The 16532-nt window shown below is 45.4% G+C and overlaps 1 protein-coding gene across 4 annotated transcripts in view; it reads right to left on the bottom strand.

The window, feature by feature from the left end:
• The window catches only part of sulf1 (sulfatase 1), a 44800-nt gene extending 28830 nt beyond the window's left edge, over positions 1–15970 (bottom strand). For 2 of the 4 annotated variants that reach the window (XM_085939652.1, XM_085939656.1), the window contains exons 1-3: positions 15836–15970; positions 15663–15731; positions 14601–14691 (exon numbers count right to left, since the gene is read on the bottom strand). The gene's annotated coding sequence lies outside the window, so the exon portion shown is untranslated. Of the gene's footprint in view, positions 1–14600; positions 14692–14946; positions 15039–15662; positions 15815–15835 lie in introns of those variants that run through there. The other 2 variants (XM_085939654.1, XM_085939653.1) reach the window with 2 other exon arrangements.
• Positions 15971–16532: the final 562 nt, after the last annotated feature.

Genomic DNA, 16532 nt, shown 5'->3' with positions numbered 1-16532 from the left:
GAATGGCCTGTGAGCTCGCGTCATACCATCATATGTCTAGCTCTCTTTTTCCAGAAATTGTTCACGTAAATCTGAGCAAATATCAGCCACCTTAAAACTAACTGAAAGCCACAAATGTTCGGCGAGGGAAGTGATAAACGACTGGGTACGAGTGGAGTTGCTCATAATGAACTCAACAGTCCTGCGAGCGAACTGTACTCGGAAATTTCCAATTTGATTTCCTGACAAAGATGAAATAACGTCTTTTCAGCTCGGCGGCAGACGCACCCAGATACAGCACGTCGGATGCTTTACGGCGCCCTCAACACACATTACTTATTCGCTACTTGAGCTGAAGCTGGAATCAAAACAGCACGCTGACTGAATATAAAAAGCTCATAAATAACGTGGGCGGCGGCGGTCGCTTGGGGAATGCAAATCTCCGGAGCCTCCGAGATAGGGAATCAGGGAAGCGTATTCGGAGACCACCGTCGCGGAAATGACTGTGGTCAAATTACGGTGAGATTAGATTTATTCGATCGGATTTAGTCAAAGAAAAACAGCCCATATGGGATATAAAACCAGTTTCGTCCCCATTTGAAATACAAATCAGGAATCAGCAGTCAAGTGGTAATAAATCACGTTTCATGAAAAGCCCCGGAGGAAACAGCCGCCTTCTAAAATATCACGCTCTTCCTCTCAGATAGCCTGACCCCCAACGTATTGGGTGTCGTCCAGAGTCAAGGGGAAGGTCGGAGGACCTTTGACCGGGATTTCAGAAGTCACAGAGGTCAGGGATTAGACGGGTATGACACTTTGGTCGCGGGCTATCGCTAAAGCCTCTTCAGGAGAAAATGGAGGGGAGGAAAACATAGTCAGCTATGGCGCCATAAGTGCCGTGGTGGTCAATTTTACCAATTGGAAGAACCAATTGGCTAGATTCAGGACTAGGAAGCAGTCTTTTAGATTCACAGGAAGCGATGATTTATTTCATCATTGTGAGCAACGTGGTTCCTGCCGCGTAGCGCTACGGATCCCAACGTGTGAGGCGTAAAGCGGTAAGCAAAAGTCAGGTAACTCCCCGAGGGGCTAAAACATGTTCAGACTCAATGCAAAACATATTGACCTATTAGAGCGCCACATCCTTTCGCTGTCAGCAGAAGATTTGCTTCAGATATGCGCCGCATCCAATGAAGACAAGATCATGAGCATAGTGTTATGTCATCAGGAGGTGAAAGTGAACAAGAATGACACCAGAGGTGTATTTTCTTTTCTTCGGCAGGCAGGCAGGAAGGCAGGGGAGCTCAGCTTGGGTCTCTCAGACGCATACCGATGATTACTGGCAAGTTTGCTCTGGCCGTTCATTGGATAGGAGAAACTGATCGGATATCAGCTCCTGGTTGTGTGTGAACCAAAGCCCAAAGGCAAACACAAAGTACTTGTTATAGCAAAGATATGCCAATCTATCACCAGTGCGCACCCAGCCCCGAGGTAAAGATGGTGCGCTGATAACGGCCAGATTCTGTTGTAATGGTTAAAAAATGATGGCCCCATCAAGTTGTTGCAGGATATTGACATCGATGAGAAGAAAAAAAAAAAAAAAAAAAAAAAAAGATTTACTTGTGGTTGGCAGGAAAAGTGATCGCTCATTCAACGGTCGCCATCCCCCAGAATTAATTTATTCAGAAGTTTGCAGGATTCAACTGCGAGCTCTGCATTTGAACGGTATCCAACACCGCCATTAAAAAAATCATTTTACGACGCTTGCCTGCCTTCCTTCCTTCCAACGAGAAGCAGATGTGCTCTGTCGGCATGGGTTGCGATCTTACGACTTTGTGTCATTTTGTACAAAGCCACCGTATTTGTTGTCAAACCTTCAGGGGGTAAGCGGGATCATGAAATGCCATTGCTTTGAAACGCTGTGCTCCTTGCCCTCTCGTCTTGCTTGGGCTGGGAAAAGAAGAATTTGCAAAAAAATACAACTCACTCATCTGGCAGCTAAATTGGCCATGTCTCATCCCTCAATACCTACTGTTCTCTTGAGGAAGAAGGAACTCCCCAGGTGCAATGAAGGATGCTTAAGATGCGCACGCACTCACACACACACAAAATGAGAATTTCAGCACCCTGCATTCCTACAAAAGGAATGGGGATTGGTCAGACAAGCCCGGATAACCTTGGTCAACAACTTTACTGGCGGGCCGGAATTCACTCGGTTTGGGTCTCGAGTCTTAACGATCTCAAAACAAAGTCCAGCTCCACAGTTCAACTGTATGAGTAAATTGCTCACTATTAAAAGCCAAAGCTAACAAGTAAAGTGTTAGCTAAGAACACAAAGTGGAAAAATATTTTTAGATTGATAAATCTAGTCCGAACTCTGCGACTCCACAGCTCAATTTTAAGACTCAAAGTAATTTGAAACAGGCTTAATTTTCACCATGGATGCTCTGCCCCAGTCCCACAAGACACAAGTGAAGCTCAGAGTCTCTTTCAAGAGGGCAAATTGTCCAGATGGCCCCAAACTCAGCCGTTGCTGTATTAGCTTTCAAAACGGGTCGGGCCGGGCCGGCTTAGTTGCAAGTTAGCGTTTACCTGGGGCAGCGGGGCACTTCCCCTTAAGATTCCTGCGAAGCCGCTCTGATCTGTCAAGCAGAAAAAATAACCAGAGGCTACTTCAAAGGCCGCTCTTCAGAGTCCAAAATGCTACCGATGCTAAAAAGGCCGTCTTTATTTGAAAATTGCTTTCATTAACATGACTGGAATCCTTTGAGGTCAACGGGGAAAAGGAAAACACATGTTGACAAGCAAAAAGTGTCTGCAAGCTCTCATCTACCTTCATGGTTTTATTTTTGGCTTACTTGACAGTGCAGCCGTCGCCCAAAAAAATGACTCGAGTCTTTTAAAATGGAGTGCAAAGAAGACTGGAAATTCAGATTTCGGATACAATAAAGAGTCTAGAGCAGGGGTGGGCAATTATTTTTTCCATGAGGCCACATGAGAAACTGAAAATATTGTGGAGGGCCGGCCAAAAGGCTGAACTCAATTCTTCATATTATTAATTGCATTTCTTTATAAAAAGCAGTAAATAACATTATTTTTGACAAGCTGGTAATAGTATATATCATAATTAAGTAATGAAAAAGTGAGTTTTCCTTGCAAAAAATGTCATTTATTCAATCAAATTTTCCCAAAACAATGGTAAACAAAATGTGAACGTTTTTTACTATCTGTGACATTTATCCAATAAACTTAGATGCAGGCAGTCAGGTAATCAATAACTCTGAAGAAAAGCATGTAATTAAATGATTAAATCACTGAAACAACATAATAAAAACACACTAAACATGCAAATAAAAATAACCACACTACAATTAAAATCATGCACAACTCAACCATAAAAACATGCTTTAAAACTTCTACCTTCTTACATTTTTAAATTCTTTTTTCTTGTTCAGTGAGAGAAATCTAGTCTCTGCTGTGCTTTAACGAGTGCATCGAAATGAGGTTGCATGTCTGAGGTGGAAATGCGAAGCACAGCTTCCGATGTCCGCGCCCTCTCAACATCAGTCACGTTGTTATATTTCTCCACGTGTTTCGTCTCGTAATGCCAACTCAAATTGTAGTCTTTAAACACGGCGATCTGCTCCCCGCAAACTAAACACACGGCTTTACCTCCGACTTCAGTAAATAAATACTTAGCAGTCCAGTTTTTGTTGAAAACCCTGCATTCGGCATCTACCTTTTTTTAGCAGCGGGCATTTCTGAGGGCTTAAGTCTTGTGACTTGCTAGCGACATTGATCCAATCATGCGCACGTCTCGCACGCCTTGATATACGTATTGCGTCATCATGTACGTGAATAAAAAACAACTTCAAAATAAAAGCAACGCAGCTTCAGTCCATGCATCAAGTAAAATAAGAAAATATGTTTATTTTGTAATTTCCAATTAACCTTACACGGGCCAGTCAGTCAACCAAAGGGCCGTATGTGGCCCGCGGGCCGTACAATGCCCAGGTCTGGTCTAGAGGGATAGCGCAGAGGGGAAAACCTTCCAGGTCTCATTTTAGCCTGATTAACTGCAGACATGCAGGAAGTTCAAACAAAACAAATAAACCAAAGGCCAACAAATACATACATATGTGTAGTCCAAGAATCAAGCAATAGAAAGACATCAAAGTTGCCGATTGAAAGGCCCCCTCCCTCCCTCCCTCAATTGCAGGCGCTAATTCAAAACACTTAAAGTTGGAATGCAAAATGATGGGTCAGATGCTCATTCACACCCTTCTCTTCAGTTTGGCCTGGAAAAGCGTTCCAGCTGGAGTCAGGCTGGAACAACACACCCAATGGGCGTCAAGGATATAGGAGCGTGGAAAAGATTAGACATTAGACATCAAGAAGGAGATGGGAGGTATTTTATCACGCTCCAGACCTGTGCTCGCAGGGAGGCGGGTGAGAGTGGGGGTAATCCAATCTCGTCAAGCCTGTCCTTATCTCGCTGGGGATCGCACTCACTGGAGTGAGGAGTCATTTCTTGCCACTGCTTTGACAAACGACCCCTCTGGTGCGGTGCGGTCCAAAACTTGTACAGCTCCCGTGGAAAAATCACAGCAGCACTGTCATCTCAACTGACTCAATTCTTGTAGTGACAAGGGAATCCCAACCACGGCAGCACTTCTCCGAGATAATCCGTTTCACTTAGAAGAGCTCGACAGTTTGACCGTCTCCCTGCGTATCTGTCACGCCTTCACTATGGCACGACCTACCGCCAGCCATCCTGGGATTTTGTTCAATGACAGCTCCGTGCTACACATGCTTCACACAGACTTCACAGCTGCAGAGCTCCCAGACGAGCTCACCGAAAAACACGGGATGAGAATACCATCTGTCTATCGCTCGCGTCCCCTTCGGCTCATTATTCATACTCCCTATCGCCACGTCGTTGCAGAAAGAGATAATGTTCCCGGCACATCGTTAAGATATTTTTAATCTGACATCCCTGAGTCAAAAGTCGTGTGTGGCGTCGAAAGTTAATGGATCATTTTGAAAACTCTCCCATACTTTCACAAACACGAAATCTTGGAAGTGTCGGATGCCTTCGAGTTAAATGCAAAGCAGTAGACGAGTTATCTATCTATCTATCTATCTATCTATCTATCTATCTATCTATCTATCTATCTATCTATCTATCTATCTAATAAGACCGTAAATCTTCTGGCAGCACTCTTTACGAGAGCAGGTCTTGACTTATCCGTGTATTAAAAAAAAACAAAAAAAAAAACATGCTCTGCGGTGCAATTATTTGGATCTCCACCAAGTCACATGGCATTCTCCAGACTGATTTGACAAAGCAAAGTCATCGGTAGTTCACACTCAGCATCTCTATTGGGCGGGATTTTAAAAAAAAAACAACAACATTTGAGTCCAACTCTAATGCGTCTGTTGATTTACGGCACCAAGATTCTAGGACAAGTAGCAACCTTGTTCTGCTCGCAGCTGAAAAGAAGGGGGCCTATGGTCCTCAGCTGAAGGGCAAAATGTCAAAAAGTAGATCTATCTCTCTCCTGCCCCCAAAGACAGAAATATCCAAGTTTGGAAGAGAGAGAAAGAAAATGGGGGGTTGGGACACAAGGGAATGAGAAAGCCGGTATTGTTAGGAAAAACAAAACTGGTCTCTTTCCTTTTTGACACGGATTCCTCCAGGCGAATTAATGTCTGGTCGTCAGTCATTAATCGTGCACAACAGGAAATTTATGAGAACATGTAAACTATTCCGCTGATAAATGTCTGTGTTGTGCTGCCATGGAACAAGTGGGCCTTTTTTTTTTTTTTTTTTTTTTGCACATACCTTATACAGATGCTAATAACAGCTGGGATATGTACCGCAATGGTAAAGACTTGTCTTTATCTGGAACCCCTGAAGGAGGATCCATTTTTTTCCCTTCATGAATACTACTGAGGTTAACTTTGGCACTTTCTGAAATTATGAAGCTGAATTATGAGGTTGAAAAGTGAGATTCGAAAGCCACAAATATCAGGTGAGTCCTCTCAGTAAAAGAGCGGCGGTAAACTAATAGACCATCGTGACTGAACAACATCTGTCGTGGCAGGTTTATTAAAAAAACGCAGCGGGACAGCAAATAAAGTGCCGCGATGGGAAAAGTCAGGTGTGTGATGTAAAATAGCAATTGTTGCACTGTCATCTGAAAAGATCATTTTCCCAAAAGGTCCTTGGATAAGAAGTGGCGCAGAAGACATCTGGATTCGCCCGGCCGGCCAGCATCGGGACAAGGAAATGAAAGGGGTACTTTTCCGACAGTTCACGACTATAGATAGACCGGCTCCTTGCAGGTACTTGGTTCTGCTTGTAGCCCCCTGAAAAGAACCAGATGGGATGATGGAACACTATAACCTGAAGGCCACAGCTACGATGTGAGCCCATAAAGATATGAACGATACCCCTTGAGGGTGACCCCAACCGGCTAGGATGAACAAATGGCGGTAATCCACTGCAAGCAGAGTCCAACAACACCTGGTGAAGGCTTTTATGTTGCGATGAATCACTGCAAACATTTAACTTTTGCTGTCCAATAAAACTTGACTGAATTCAGAACATTCTAGTGCAGCATTACAGGCCGTCCGTGTATTTATTTAGACCCCGTGGCAATACACAGAGCGATGCTAAACTACCCAATAAATTTCAAGTGGAATGGAAATTGAAGCCACCTGCTGACATGGATGGTTGACATGCAAGTGGAAGACAGGCAAAGTTGGAGGTCTAACACTTGTGTGTGGTGTTGCAAGGATGGACTGGATGACTAAATGGAAGATCCTGAAGATGGACAATTCCAAGAGGCCTGGATCAATTTCCAGGTTTTACCATTCAGGAATTCCCGCTGTGACTTTGAAACCGTGGTCACAAAAATCAGACGGCCGACGTGTCGTCGTGCGTCGTGATGCGCTGTAACGGCCTAAGTGACGGACGGCCATTGCGGTAATAGGTAGGTAGGAAATTCAAAACAACTCGCTCAATGATTTATGGCAAAACAGCAGCAATAATCTGTCCCAGTTGGCCTTTAAATTTGGCCGGCCACTCTCCATCAACTCAACTGCGGCGTTCAGACTTAATTGATCGGTCCTAACAAGTCGCCATTGTCATCGGCCTTCCTCTGTAATCAAACGCCTCCAAATAGGCATCCTTAGATGAGGGCTTGTCCAGACAGAATGTTTTCTCAAGGAAATGACTCGTAAATTAAGGGCGCTCCCAAAAGTGGCTGTGAAAAACCAGACAAGCGCTCACAAGAGACCTGCCTGGTGTGCTTTGCGAGAAAGGCCAGACAGGACCAATTTAGGACTGTCAATGATTTGAAAGAGTCAAAGAAAGTAAGGAGAGGTCAAAGAAAACACACTGATCACAAGACATTGTATGGGAAAAATATTTCCCAACAGTCATTTCCAATCACTTTCTGGTAAATGAAATCCAGTCAAAGTACAAAGCCCATTAACACACTCAAAGCATTGCATTGTTTAATCACACGCGACAACATCTCGCCAGTACCGCAGAGCCTGACAAACACTGGGACTAACAATCTCACAAGCAGAAACCTGGTATTCCCCCTCAGATGTTCTGCAAACAACAATTCTAGACAAGATTGTCTTTTAACTTTGATGAACATGTGGCTAATGGGGAGAAATCTGCAACCCGGCCCGAGAACAATGCCCGAAACCAAGATGAAGTTGTAAAAATAAACCAAAATGTGCTGATGAGTTATGCTAGCGTTTTGGCTCTAGTGGTAATTATCGGCAAAATTATCGGGAGGGGGGGAACCAAAGCGTCGACACGATTCTGAGCGAGACATTGCGACAGACTGCCAACGTGTCCTGAATTCTTCCTCAACAAAAACCAGAACGCTTCAGATCTACATTGTCACTTTCCAAAGAACAAACGTACATGTGTACACAGTCTGGCAGCATTTAACACATTCAATTTGCTGACAGTATGACATACGACCTGGAGTATGCTTGACGTGTAAAAAAAAACTGGACACCCATGTACAACTGGTGAATGCGACCACAATTTTCCATTCACGTTCTCGTCCCAGGAGACGAGGGGGATCGCGACTTTAAGTGCTACTGAACTTTACAGGCGATCCCCAAAGGATGTTTCTGACCCGCCGCCCAGACCAGACGGACATAAAATCCCACTGCAGTACATTGCGGGCTATCAAAAAAAAAAAACGTCACATTTAGCCCTAGGTTCAATCAGCACTCAAACGAACCTGGTAGACTCAACCGACTATTCAAGTCGCTAAATGAAGCGTATTAAATTGCGGAGCACAAAACTTCCCTTCCGAGCAGACCGCTGTAAAAATGTAGACAACAGTACGTGACTATAAGGTCAGGTCCAGCGAGGCCTGAATATTATCGGAAGCAGACCCGCGGTTTATTTACAACCTTGAGGCAAGCGTTTTCTCTCGCAGTCAGCTCGCGCTACTGTCCCGGCCGAAGACAATTGACGGGAAATATTTGCATTTTATGGACACGGGCTTGTGAGGAGGGTCCGATTGAGAACAGGCTAGGGAGGCGGAGGAGAGGAAGCCAGGTGACAAGTCATTGTCATTTACGCCGCCGTAAAAGCGTAGCGGCTTGCAATAAACAACAAAATGGACACCCGAGAGAGGAGGTCGATTGCCCGATGGTCAAAACAAACAAGCGGGACAAATGATGCTGGGTTAAATGAGGCGAGAAACTGGGTTGGGCTGAAAAGTCTACATGGAAATATTTTTTGTACGGTTTGGTCATAGAAACAAAATAGACGAATGGATGGACACTGACTCTGCTACCTTCAAATAAATTCATCGTCCAGCCTTTCACTAATGATTCCGGTCATTGTACAAGTCAACGAAGAGAAAAGGTGATGACCCAAGTTCCTGTCCAGTTGCTACCATCTGTGTGTACAACTCCAAAAAACAACAACACACATTTACACATAAACACACAGAGAAAGCGACAGCGTGGGCACCTCATGTTTATATGAATCTTAGCAGTCCCTGTTGATTTCCACACGCCTGCTGACTTCCTCTGTAAAGGACCTCCAAAAAAGTAAATAGAAAGCAGGATGGGGGGCGGGTAATCATTTGGACAAACAAGCGCAATGCCGACTTCCCTTTCAAATCCCCATCCTCCGACAGCGTCATCACCTACCCCCGCACGGTTGAGCTTCCTGTACTTTGTGAGGACCTGTAAACATTCCCCCCACATATCCATACACATACTCAATCAGGGCCATCTACGTTCACATCAGCCACAAGTGTGCTTATCACTCACTCACTATCATTTACTTTCAGCCCTCCTCTTGCTCATTCTCTTGCTCCCCGTCTGGGCCAACAGGTCTTGCCATCTGCTGGCCAGCTGGAGGAGGAAGAAGACAAGCAAGAGGAGGAGGAGGAGGAGGAGGAGGAGGACAAGGGTGGCATACTACGCTGTCTAACCATTGAATATGATCGCCCGTCTCGGGGTCCCGTGATGGTTGGCAATCAGGGGGCCAAGTCAAGCTGTTTGCCTTGGGTAGACGTCTGCTACTGGCCAGTTGGTTTGCCGCATAGCACCAGTATTCGTGATTTTAGAAGCCCCGCAACGCTCTGCAACAGATGGCAGGCAGCCATTCGCAGTCCCGGCATCCACCGTTGGGGGAAGAGTCACTTGTTAGTGCTTTTATAGATCCACAATAGTACCGGAAAGCGGTGCTGCTGAGTACCAGTTGATGATAAGTTGACACAAGATGAAGCAAGGACAGCACACTGTCAGACTGCGTGCGTCCACAAGCGCTTCCAGACTTGTATCGCTGGGGCAATCTTGAGTGAACTTTCACCTACCGTTGTGCTACACCTGTCAGCAAGTCACAACTGCACTGTGGGAACCCAGACGTCCGTCCCCACCCCCCACTCGTGATACATGAACTGCCATCACCTGGCGTAACAACTCAACTGTGGGCATATTTAGACTTTCAGCCAGCCCTCGAAAATACTACCGGTGAGAGTCGTACTTACCAGGATGGGTGGTAGCGACTTCCATTTGCTCCGTTACATTTATTCAAGTAGCTTTTTGAGATGATTTTGAAGCCTTAACTTTCAAAAGATTCCAAACCTAATTAGTCCTCTATGGGACATTGTGCATTGTAACAGACAGCATAGCTTCAGTATCGGCCAGGGTGTTGTATACTTTCCCGGGGAAAAAGACCCTATCAGAGATTCACTTGGTTCCCACACGAAGACATGGAGGGAAGCAAATATGGAGGAGAAACAAAGCCAGATGATTTCCTAAGTCGCAGGACTTTGAAGTTTTACAGCTGCGTGGCGCCTGGAGAGGTCAAGGTCCGGACTCAGCTGATTTGTATTGGACAGAGTGCTACCGCTGGATCAACCTACCACATAGCAGTGCGGGTGATTAGCGGGTGACTGGGTTCGCCGGTGCCCAGAAAAGTTGTTTTAAAGACAACTCGCATTATACTGACGTCATGGCAATAATACCCCCCCCACCACCACCACCACCTCTCCCAATTCACCGACTTTCACTGCCTGTCTCGCTCTATTCAGACATCTTCCTGCGTTCAATTGGATGCCTGTCCGTTCCCGCCGAGGTTTCCATGTCTCCCCAAACACGCAACAGGGTTGAGGTCAGATGAAAAAAAGAACCCGCCCCAATCTGTGTCCTCATCCATTCTACGGGTCGGGACTTGAGCAAACAAGTCGCTTTTGGCCACCCTGGCAACCCTTTTCACTTTACACACACAGATTGCAACATCCTTTTTAAGCAGGGCTGCATTGAAAAAGGGGACTTCCGACCTCTAGAAGGAAAGCTGTCACAAAGGGGAAAGAAAGGAAAACAGACAAATAAAATACACAGAGGAACCTTTTAGGTCCAATCCAATTGGAATAGTTTGCATTTCTAAATAGGACAAAAAATCCCCTCAAGAAAATAAGGCAACTCAGTGGAGGCACGTGAAAAATTGACTTTTGGGTCTCAGGCACGTCTGCCCACCCATCGAGTGTGAAATTCGACTTCTTGCAGTCTTGTTTTCGTCACATAACTTTGAGGGAACCCGCGCAGCGATACTCGGGCCAGATTTTGGGCAACAGAAGCACGAAACACGGCTCTTAAAAAATCTTTAACGTTGTGGGTTGGATCTGCCTGGAAAATGGCCACAACAGACATTTGTAAATGTTAAACCTGCTCAATATTTAAAGCAGGGAAAATAAATACAATCAACCCAAACTAAACATTTCTGATTAAAGTCAGCAAAAGCCCGATTATTGGGCATCTCTCAAAGCTCACTTGTTAACATTGAGCAAACTTGCAATCATGACAGAAAATAACGATGATAGCCAATTTTCTTCTTTGTTTTTTGAGGATGGCCCAGTGGCGAGCTGCTGCCTCTGTCTTGGTACTACAACAGATTGTTGGCCATCGAGTACAGCATTTAAAAAAAAATGTTAAAAATCTATTTGTACAGCTTCCAGTGAATTCATATTGCTCTTCTCTAGTGCTCTCATCACTCAAAATATTCGACTGAAAGGGAAAATATATTTTAATGTCACATTTTTACGAGGCTCAGTTTTACTGTTATCGATGTTTATAATCCATCACGCTCTGCGGGTATTTTCCCCGAGTCACCTCCAGCCGGCCAGCTCCCATTCCGAGCATCGCTTTTTCAATTACACAGAACGAGCACGATGAGAAAGTCGGGGTCTTCAATCGGGGGAGGGAGGGGTTGCGGGAGTTTGCTTGGACAGATTGGACAAATATTTCTTTTGTGTGGTCGCTTCCACGCCTCCGTGCAGCTCTGACGGCCACAGAGGGAGCGAGGCGGCGGGGTTGGGGGGATCCGAGCGGCACTATATCACGGTGGCTTCTCCGTCCAAGACGCAGGGGTGTCTCACCAGTTGTCCGTCTGTCCACACTCCAGCACCAAACTTGGCCATCAATTATGTTTATGGAGCCAATGAGGCTAATAAAATAGCACGTGGAGGCTACATTTCCTTTTTTTCACATTTCTCGTCATAACTCAACGCTACAAGTGAAAGCTGATGAAAAAAGTAATGGAACCGGCGAACTACGCAACTATCTGTCACTCCAGTGGACATATCGTTTCAATTGGTACAACAGCCAGCGCTGTGATGGCGGTTAGCACTTTGGCCTTACAGTTCCAAGGTTCTGGGTTGGCATCTTCACAATTCTGAGGTTCCTTGCTTTTTGGAGTTTCCCCCCATACTTGAGTCAGTCCACCAGTATTCCGGCTTCCCCGCACGAGTCAAAAAACATCCATGCTAGGTTCACTTAGGTCTCGAAATTGTCCATGCTTCTCCATTTCTGAAGGCTTCAAATGACGTTGTCCAGAGGCTACCTTGATCTGGATTTGTTCATGTAAGATCTTGCTAGACAAGAACTCGAGGTAAATAGAAAGTACGAAGCGACCATGACGTCCTACAGACGTCATCTGTGCCCTCTTGTGGAGAAGCTGGCCGGCTCACTTCGACCTTCTGGTCACTGCTAAGCTGCTCTCCCTACTTTCCTGTTCTTGGCTTCCTGGCAACGTGTCGCAGGAAACGGCCTTGGGCCGCAGATACCATCATTGTTTGGCTCATTGCAATGTTCTTCAATTCTGGCAGTGAAAATTGACGAGTCGACTTGTCGCCGGCGTCGCTGAAAAACACTGCCTCATTAGCCACAAGCGACTTTGCTTTCTTCGCTGGCCTGGTCTTTGAGATGAGCCAAAGTGTGGCAAAAATAGCTAAAGTGATTTTAACGGGGATTTTCCAGGCGGCCGGCCGCCCGGCCGGGATGACGCAAGGGGCTAAGGATGTCAGAAAACCATTGAGGAAAGAACAACCAGGACAACTTGGAGGAAGAAATAAGTCAATGTCTCTTGTCGAGTGGTAAAGTGCTTTTTCTTTCCAGTGTACCATATTTCAACATTTCTTCGGCTGCTCCAAATGAGGTGCAAATTGTACATATTGCGATTAGAGTTCCAAAGGTACGGCCCAGTAGTCTTCCTGTCAAAGTTGTGCATCAGTACAGATGTAAGGCTCAAAAGTAAGACGTCAAAAGGCCAGAAGTGGCTGCTGCTTTTAGTCAACTAATTGGATTTTCGACTCGACAGCTTTTGAATAGCTGCCCGGTACGTAAGAAGAAAACAACTGTCCGCTGCACTGACCGCTACGCTACGCACAAAAGGTCCGAATAAGATTACATGAGCAATTCCTCGTACAACCTGTCCTGTCCCGTGACTGCTTCAGATGCCAAAAGTTCTTTGTTCTTTCCCAATAAATCATGGACATTTTCTCATTCGCACTTTGCACGACATGCCATGAGGTCTGACTGTAACACACTGCGGTTAATCCCTTAAGAACAATTTATTGTTTTGCACTCGTGGTGATTGACTGCGCTAAAAGCCGTGAGTCACCGGTCCGGAGGAATCCATCCCATTTGTCCGTCAATGTTTCGTTTCACCCGAGAAGGGCTTCCGCCGAGCGATTCCATTTCCCGCTGTGACGATGACGGCGATGGGGAAAGTGACATCAGGCTTTCTGGGATCGACTGGGGGCGAGCGGCGTCGGCGCGATGACGGCGAAGAACCGGACGAGTCTCGCTTAGCAACAATTACCAAGATACTTGTTCTCCTTGAAATGAGCTACGAGGAGAAGCTGAAACAGGTGCAAGAAGGTTGAAATTCATTCTCTCTGCGCACCCCTCGAGATTCCTGAACGAAGCTTATCGCCAGCGCCATCAGCATTAATCAGTCGTCAGCCATCTTTCTTCTCCCAGACGCCGCCGAGCCAAATGATTCCGTGTTATTGGACGGCACTTTACGGCGGTTATCTGACACCCGAGACCGAGCTTTGCAAACACACCGCAAGACGGATGGTGTTTTAGTGAGAAGTCTCTCTTTTGGGTTGTTAAAGTGGTGTATCGAGCTAGCTAGCGAGTGTGTGTGGGGGCTTTTGCTGCTGCCAGAAACAATCAATCCGCTTTCAAAGTATTTTAGAGGGCACACCTGACACTGAACAAAGTGAACAAATAAACGGCAGATCTTCTGTTATGACTTCAGCGTCTTGAATTTGGGAGGTTTCACAGAATCTGGTGACTTTCACAAAAACTTGACTTTTCATTCCACTTACCTTCAAAGCAGTCGAGTCGGATAAGTGGTGGCTCACATCAGCAAGGCTTTGGCATAAATAAATGACTCGTACTGTTTCGAATAATGCGGCGCGTAATAAATCACAGGCTAACTTTGAAAGCCACGCACACATACCCCATAACTTTATATGTAAATGAAAACATCAACGAAGCAGGATGTGGACGGATTGTTGGCCGGCAAGTTCCGAGACGGAACAGCCACGGAGGGGTCGCTCTTTTGTAAGAGAAAGTCTCACTAAGACCACGTTCCAGCCAGAATCAAAGGATTAGTCATCTGGACAAAATAAGCATCGTTTGTTTTGTTTAGCCGTCTCACAACGTTTGTTTTTGATAGACTTCTACTTGCTATTTCATTGCTACTATTCTCTTTGGTTTACTCAGGCAAAGTATACATAAATATGCCTTGTAAATATGATATATTTGCAAACCTGTACACATGGCGCTGAGTTTTCTACGCGCAGGGACAAGCCACCCGCTTGCAAGATAACCGGAGGCTCCTCCGCGGTGGCGTTCTCCTCGCTTGCATAAAAGAGAAACATGAGGGAAAGCAAACTGTCAATGAAACACAGCGGCAAATGTAAGTTGTCTCACAAAGTTGATTGACTGATTGTGTCCTTGCTTTTTCTAAAACAACCTCAATACAGACAGGATCACACACTGCCTGCCTAGGAGTGGATTTGAGTGTTTCAAAATAATAACGCCGCGTGACTCCTTGGCTCAAAACAAGCGGTGGATCGTGATGAGTCATCGGACCCATAGGTCTCTTCGCCTCACCCGACAAGGGCTCCGTGCCAAGCCTTTGAAATGATCCCCAAAACGTCTGGAACGTCGACCGCGCTGCGGTCAGGAACAAGAACCACGTATTACTGAAAAAGAAAGTGAAGCGTGATAGAAAGACACGACGACTCGGGGACTGCCGCTCGTGTAATGAGGCCTCCGATTTGAACAGAGAGAAGATTTCGTCTGAAAAGCCCCACAATCACACAGGATTTCTGCTAAGTAATCCTCCTGGATTTAGAGCAACAATACGTGATGTTGCTGAGGATCACACAACCATGTTGCCCTCTCGCTGAACACAGCACGTCAAAACAATGGAGACTGACACAAAAGAACTGTGTAAAGCCCAACGTGTGGCCACAATATGATCCATAAAATCTGCCATAAACTAGCAGCTGAAATTCTATTCCAGTGAGGAACAATAGATTTATTTAATTCACACAACGGGGCCAACCATAACATCCTCCACACATGAGAACCATCTCCTGTCCTGCTTCGCACATGAAACTGCAAGAAAATGTGGACTCAAATAAACAACCCAGACAGTAGTTCTACGAAGGCGTTAACCTAGCTGTTAGCCGAACGACGTTTGGGGTGCCATGGCGTAGCGTGACATACCCCAAATTGGATTCATTATTATGCATTAAAACGGCGTTTCATGTACATGCCGAAAATAGTCAAGTGTAAACAGTACCAAGAAAATATGCGCTTACCTTTGAAAACGTCCCTTGAGGCGGACGAGTTTGAAGAGTAACCGACGCCATTTTGAGTCGTTCGCAGTCCTGTCATTAAACCATTCAAATGGCAGCTTTACATTGCTATAGCGATATTGTTACTGTTTAAAACGTTACTTTATGACTCCTTTATAATATAAACTTTATTTTACCCTCTTGTGGTGTCTGCTTGAAGAAGTATTCGGTCGAAAGGTAAGCGTGTACAATTTGACGTCACTGGCAAACAAGTTCGTTTTCGTTTACGCCAGAGGGCGGTAGTGAGTCCTTAGCCACCATTGTTTTATTGCCACCATTGTTTTATTGTTATGATGATTACTACTGTTGGTTTAAATGACAGTGGTATGTGACGATTCCAATGTATTTGATACAACTTGGATCGGATTTATTTGGACTTGAGTAGTTTTATTTGGGGGAGAATATTGTTCCCCATAAATCAGCCACTTTGACAATACACAGGCTCAGAAGACTATGCTCCATGTATGATCAGGTTTTCTCCCCCTTGAGTTGCAATGCTGCACGGGTGGCCCTCACAGTTGCTTGCATCAAATACTCTACCATGATCTGATCCTGCCCCTTTAAGGATCACTAAGAAACATCATCCCTTTGATTTGTCACGTGTGGTCAAGAGAAAGAGATCACATGGAATCGGTCATGGCTCTTGATGACTTGTAAATACACAGATGTGAGCAGATGGAGATAAAGCGTCTGCGTTTTGAGTGACATCTGCGGCGGGAACTCAAGTCTTCATCTCCTTCCAGATCTTCCATATGCTTTGATTCTTTTTGCTGACATAACAAACGGCCGAGCGGTGAAGAAATATGAACTGAAAGAGAAAATAGCCCGCGTAGA

Source organism: Syngnathus leptorhynchus, chromosome 19 (genome assembly GCF_054491065.1).
Source record: "Syngnathus leptorhynchus isolate UIUO chromosome 19, UIUO_Slep, whole genome shotgun sequence".
In the NCBI taxonomy this organism is placed as follows: domain Eukaryota; kingdom Metazoa; phylum Chordata; class Actinopteri; order Syngnathiformes; family Syngnathidae; genus Syngnathus; species Syngnathus leptorhynchus.
The sequence above is the reverse complement of the archived record's forward strand: the minus strand, read 5'-3'. Positions and strand labels throughout refer to the sequence as shown.